This window comes from Conger conger, chromosome 5, assembly GCF_963514075.1.
Source record: "Conger conger chromosome 5, fConCon1.1, whole genome shotgun sequence".
NCBI classification, from domain to species: Eukaryota; Metazoa; Chordata; class Actinopteri; order Anguilliformes; family Congridae; genus Conger; species Conger conger.
The window spans coordinates 37999310-38006391 of record NC_083764.1 but is presented as its reverse complement, the minus strand read 5'-3'; the positions used below and the strand labels follow the sequence as shown (position 1 = coordinate 38006391).

The 7082-nt window shown below is 41.0% G+C and overlaps 1 long non-coding RNA gene across 1 annotated transcript; it reads right to left on the bottom strand.

Moving 5' to 3' along the window:
• Positions 1–5874: 5874 nt before the first annotated feature.
• Positions 5875–6459, bottom strand: LOC133128345 (uncharacterized). The gene is made up of 3 exons (XR_009708745.1): positions 6332–6459; positions 6112–6200; positions 5875–6011 (listed from the first exon to the last, which is right to left on the bottom strand). It is a non-coding gene; the product is annotated as an uncharacterized LOC133128345 (long non-coding RNA).
• Positions 6460–7082: the final 623 nt, after the last annotated feature.

The following is a 7082-nucleotide window of genomic DNA, read 5'->3' as shown; positions in this document are numbered from 1 at the left end:
CCTGACCAGTTTTTTTTTTTTTTTTTTGCGGGAGCACCAACTTAGCCAAGAACGCAGTTATTGGGGTTATGTTTGCCATTTGCGCTCCAACTTTTAATTTGATAAAGTATTCTATGCTATACAATGGGAGTTTCCAATAGCTGATGAAAATGTCAAATTTGTGACAGAGGAAGGAGGTGGGGTATGGAAGTAAACACAAGAGCCAGCGTTTGGGATGGCTGAGCTGAATAAACACGTATCCTGGAGTGCTAAAAATCCCATGAAAATTACAACACAAAGCACAATTGTCGCAAGTTGTATGGGTTCCTTGTTGTGGAAAAAATATACTTGCAATTGCATGTGTACCACACAAAATGATTTGTGCTCCTCAAAGACAGCCATCGTAATGTGTGCATGTCAGTGTTCGTAAGTTGCTTACGTTACCAAATTTCAAGCATTGCGTTGTAGTTTTAGATTTTCAGCAAGCTAATGAATTCTAATAATGAACTACAAATAAGAATATAACTTAATAATCACTGATACGAATGGTGCTCATCTACAGTGCAGTCCATAAGTATTTGGACTGTGGTACAATTCCCATTCTTTTGGCTCACAAATTACGCATTAGATTTGAAATGTAACAATGAATATGAGGTTAAAGTCCAGTCTCTTACTGTTCTTTTCTCATTTAGGAATAGAATAGAATAGAATAGAATAGAACACAATATCCTTCTGCTCTAGGTACTCTAGGTTCTAGGCCTCATCTCACCATTGGTGTGACATATTAGCTATGTAGTGCAAGATTAAGTGTGGCTAAGCCAGTAAAGGTAAAGTGACTACAATTGGCACACTACCAGTGAGAGCTGTCATCTTCACACATATGACCTGTGTAGAACTGGCAGTTCCAGCTCATCCATAGCGCTTGGTTGTTCGCAACCAAGTTGTGTAATAAATGAAGCGTGAATGCAGTGTGAAGTTCATGCATGTATGAATATATTAATTTTGTAGGCAGCATGAATTTTGTCATTTTAATGTATCAGCAGTGATTGTCATTGCCATAGAAACAGAATATTGTGAAGTGGATGTTGCTGGGCTCTACTCTAAGCAATATGTCAACATTAATTTTGGAATACGAAGAGTACTCAGACATTTCCAAGTCATCACTAAATACATCACATTGATTATTTGTAAGATGTACCTTCCTCATGTATTCATCCCAAAATATTACTCATCCCAGAAATAACATCTGAATGCTCTTCTTTTTTCTTTCATTTTAAAGATCTTGTCACCACAAATGGGGCTGAGTGTGTCCAGTTCTACCCTAATTTGTAGTTTTTAATTAGCTATTTGCAAACACAGCCACATTCATGGAGGGTGATTAATGACATAGGCTACTTCATTACGCACTCGTTTAATGTGTGCATGTCTCCATGCCGAATGAGCGTGTCCTCGTTCCGTGCGTGCAGGTTCCATGAGCAAACCCGCATTTCCACTGCAGCGTCTTCACTTCATGGCCGATCACCTTCATCAAGGAGGTCTTCTTCTGAATGAGCATCTTAATAAAGGCATTAATCTGGCCTCATAGCATTCATGCGTGCTCCCTCTCTGCTGATGTCTCAGGAGTGTTCACCTGCTGTTCTCCTTTGATGTACTTTCCTGCTGCAGGCCACATACAGTGGAGTCGGAGGAAGACCTTTCAAATGCAGCTTTGCAGTTGACCCATGGAGGTTGCTAAAGAGCAATGAAACGCTGAACGCAAACCCTACTCAGCTACCAGCCATGGTCAGCTCTGACATTGTTCGGATTCAATCCAAGGCCACAGGTCTCACCCATGCCCCACAGTGTAGTGCTTAAGCCAAATGAGCCACATAGCAGCCCCGTTGAGCCATGTATTTTATTTTAGATGCCATCTGTTTGTCATATTTCATGGTAAAAGACAATCATCTGAATCATCTGTAAATATGTAGCAAATATGGAGATTTGTGAAAGTGATACCACACCAATAATATTTTATGACTTTCATTAACAATTGTCAGAATGCAACATGCCTTGTACATCCAGATCTGTGACAAAAAAGTGTATAATTACTTCATATATGAAATTAACAACACTATTCCTATACAGCTCTCAGCAATCTTCTGTACAAGGTCCAGACCATATGGTAATTTGATTAAACACTCAACTTTCTGACTGACAGTATATAAAAATTGACCACAAGATATTTAAGGCGGCACGGATGGTGTTTTCCAGTTTCTTATAATATATAAATATGTTATGAATATCTTCCATCCATCCATTATCTTACCCCGCTTATCCTGAACAGGGTTGCAGGGGGGCTGAAACCTATCCCAGCATACATTGGGCGAAAGGCAGGAATACACCCTGGACAGGTCGCCAGTCCATCGCAGGGCACACACACCATTCACTCAGACACTCATACCGGAGTGGACATGCAAACTCCGCACAGAGAGGCCCCGGCCGACCGGGATTCGAACCCAGGACCTCCTTGCTGTGAGGCGGCAGTGCTACCCACTGCACCATGGTAGGTAATTGGTAAGATTAAAAATACATAAGATAAAACAAATAACCATTCTATTTTTTAAGAACTCTGTGTGACATAATGTAAGCATTACCATGGGCTGTAATATAAGATGATGGTAAATAACAAAATATGGGCCTGTTACATGGACACCGATTAGACCTAATCCTGGACTAAATGCAGCTTTGTATGGATAATCCACAATTAAATTTAGTCTAGGACTAGGCATCTGCGACTCAAGAATAATAATTATAACTTAATTTGTAAACAAAGTTACAAAATGTTGCAGTATTGGTTTATTAATATACTCATACTTTTTAATTTTTAAATGAAAGGTAACTGTTAAGCATTTACTTTAATCATTTAAAAAAATGAAATGAAGCTAGATATTGTTTATGCAAGAAATCGGGAGCTATGATTTTGGGACTACGTCCACATTATGCTATAGGAAAACCTTGAATCCTAAGGAATGCCATTGCACTATTGGATAGTAAAATTAGAAGTCATTTCAAAACCGCATGCAACTACAGTACATGCCAAATTTGGGTTCTACGGTAATGTTAACATCAATTACAAACAAGCTCTCTCAAAAATACAATTCATATTTGTATGCCAATGGAATGCCAAACATTGTCCACGCAACTAGTACATAACGTCACCTAACAAGACATCCAAAATCACTTGCTGTCCTGCTTGCATATCGATCTTAAAGACCATACTGAAAGGTTTTTTTTTTAAAAAGGCTCCAGATCAAAATCCCATGTGAACTACATTGACAATTAAAATGTACAGGGCTTTTCAAGCCAAACTGAAGAAGTTTGTTAACGTTACTGTACCTTACACTCGTGGTTCTCTAAGCTTGCATAACTTTTCAAGATCAATCATTTGAAATGCAAGCCAACATCGCTACAACTTGGCAATCAACAAAATAAGAAAATATGTGCTTTTGTTATGCTGATTAACGTTACACAAACATCATACTGAGTCTGAAACGTGTCATTTGGCCAACACAATAATTGAGCTAAGTTATGTTAACACAACAGTGAACAGCGGTGGGATCAGCTCCAGTGCTGGTAAACTGACTTACGTTTCCGTATGAGTTTTCAAATGTGTTGAAATTTGAAATTATTCCGCATCTTTTAATTTTCCACATTTTGCTAGTTGCAATAATTTTCTTTGCTCGATGAGCTTGAGTTATCTAAACTCAAAGGCCACAACTTGCGGAACTGTAATCTTAGCAAGCTGTGCTGCAGGAAATACAGTGTAGGTTGTTGCTATAGTTGCTAATAAAATGGTGTGGTGCGTAAAACGACGTTGGGTGTGTTTTAACTAACGAATGTCTTGCATATAGAAAATTTAAAAAGAATTCTTGGATTGTGATTATTCACTCCGTCATTTTCATGATTCCATTTAGCAGACTCCAATTGTTCATGAGTCCTTATGGACGAGTCCGAGTCGAGTCTCAAGTCATTTTTGGACGAGTCCGAGTCGAGGGTGCAACTTTGACATTTTTGGATGAGTCCATGTATGTGTGACTGAAGTGTGAGTCCCCATCTCTGCATCCAGCCAGCTGGATGGCTATCTGATCTTGGCTGGCATTACATTAAGACATGAAGTAAACATTTTCTTCCATTACACTCGAGGTTTCATTTATACAGCGCTAGCTATACTTCAGTCATTTCATTAGAACTACAGTGTGATCATTATCCCCAGTCCTTACCTCACTGCTATAATTAGCCATGTGTACGCCATATGTGACCTGGCATAACTCCACTCGATTACGCCACCTTGGGAATTACGCCCAAGGAAATAGTTTGTAAGATTTGAGGATTGGTGATCAATCCCCACATAGGTGTGTTCAACTAAATGAACAAGCAGAGACATGGATTCAATAATAAAACAGAGTTTATTAATTACCCACAGGATCGCCAAAATTATAAAATGAGCTGGTAGGTCTTCCCCGCCGCTAGGGGCGCTACTGGGTGCATGCGGGTACGGGTCCATGGAGGGTGGAGGACTTACCGGAAGTGGAACCGAAAGGTCACTCACTCGTGAAGGTACCAGCAGACATACACGCACTGTAAATCGGTGAGATACAGACACGGTGAATCAAATATTCTACTTCTGCACACACACACACTATAACATGCAGTGAAAAGAACGGCACCACTTCCGACGGTGCCGTAGCGACATCCACGCCAAACCAGATTCCAAACCACGCACTGCAACGTAAACAGTAAGCCGCCCTAAAGCTCCAACTCGATCAACAGTTGGTTTGTCAATAGTACGAGTATTAAAACTAGAAATAAATATGGAATCCCAGGGAAAAGACGGGTATAACACAGTTTAAAAACACGAACGCTCCACGTAGCCAGTTACCGGCATATTAATATAACTGGAGCCCCGCTATCCACGTTCCTTAGCCCTTTAATGAGACTACGCCATAAACGCAAATGACGAACGCCGGCAAAACAGCAGCTAGCAATGTCCTCAATAGGCTATGTATGTGCAGAGTCTCAAGCTCCACCACCTCGTCTATGGCGACCTTGAAGCCAGACAGGAACCTGCACACAAGCAGGGAAGAACAAGAACCCCAACAGGTAAGGAATTTTCTTGTACGTAGTTGTTGCAGGCTATTTATAGGCTCCCGGTAATTGTTAATATGCGCGTCAGCAAACCAGAAACCGGAATGCACAATAGCCAATAGAATTAACATAGCCTATTCGCTAGTTAGGGTATTTTTAGTAACCTGTTAAACATAGAATATAATAGCACTTATGTATAATTATTTTAGTATTCAGTGTATTCTAGCTGCCAAACCGTGGTATGCTAGTTGGAAAGTTGATGTACTCTTCAAGGGTTCAAGTTGTATCTATGTGATTACTCTTGGGCTTGGAACTGTACTTTTCTCTAGGGTCTCCAGCGCAGTTGTCCCTGGTTTATATTTGTGCATTATTGTCTGCTAATTGACTATAATGTAATGTAAAGTAGTGTGATGCTATGCTCCATAGCTGTCCCTGTGTTTATGCAATTGGGGGTCTGGAGTTGAGTTTCTAGGCTATGATATCACCAGATGTTTGTAGGCTACTGAACAAAATGCTACTCTGGATTGGCATATGGTGTGTATAAATAGTATAGCCATCCCACAAACAAAAAATGAATACCAGATAAGATTGATAATTGTTTTGCAATGGATTTTAATAGGATTTCATAGGGTTTAATACATGTCTTACATCTGAAATGCATACATATTCATCAAGTAAATACAATTACATAAATCTAATCAAGAAAAATCATTACATAAATCAAACAAAGTGGTTTATTTTATTTTATTTTTTGTTTTATGGTGGGGGATGGGGAGAAAGTGCTCAGGGTCTGTTAATTTTGAAGGTTCTCACGGCGACCTGCCTGGCCTCCTCTCTTGGCCTGAATGTTCAGCTTCAGTGGCTGGTCCTCAAGCTGGCCTGTGGCTTTCCGCTTTTTCCTTTCCTCACTGAAACACACACACACAGTGAGCTTACACACAGGCAAGTGAGGACAATATCCACAGGCACACCCGTGGGAGGATAGCGCTCCACATTTGGGACACTCACACATGCCACTTTCTGTTGAAGCAGCACTTGGCATCCCATACTGTCAGCTCAGTCTTGGCCTGGGCGAGCTCCTGTGTCAACATGTCAATCTGGAGGAGAACATAGAAGCAGAACATAGGAACCAGAGCAAGATGTTTTTTCAAGATCTGTTTTTCACCCTGAATCATGCACTGCCTGTTTCGCACTGCTCCCCATTGCCCCCGCCAAATCCGCACTGTACCTTGGCATGCAGTCCAGCTATGGACTGCTCAAAGTTCTTTGCATCTGCCTGCTGGTGGTTACAGTGAACTGCAGCTGCACGGTTTGCCCTGTTGCAGGTAAGCAGCTTCTCAGCCTGGCCATCTGACACTGTTATGAGAGAAGGGGGAGAGGGAGAAAGGGGGAGGACGAGAGGGAGACTGGCTGTAAGGGTTTTCTGAGTAGTCTCCTTCAGAAGCTCCACTCCTGTTGCCTGTTTCTTCTCCATCTCGTTTTGAAGCTCCTCCTGATTTAGCTCTTTTCGCATTGCTTCTTTTTCCTTCTTAATTCTCATCAAATGTGTCTTTAGTCCAAGTCCTTTCTGTTCTACAGTGTTTTTTGAAATCTTCCTCTGCTCTACCTCAGTCACTTTTTCCTGATTAATCATCTCCCTAAGTTCCACCTCATTTTGTGCCTTTTTAAGCAGCTTCTGAAGCTCTGCCTCATCCTTCTTCCGAATCACTTGCGTTAGAAGCTCCGCCTGTTTTTGCCATTTCTGAGTAGTCTCCTTCAGAAGCTCCTTCAGTTTCTTCTCCGTCTCCTTTTGAAGCTCCTCTTCCTTTAGCTCTTTTCGCATTGCTTCTTTCTCCTTCTTAATTCTCATCAAATGTGTCTTTAGTCCAAGTCCTTTCTGTTCTACAGTGTCCTTTATCTTCTCATTTTTTGGCCAGACCTTCAGAAACTCTGCCTCTCTCAGCTCTTTCTTGTTAAGATCCTTCAGAAGAAGCTCCGCC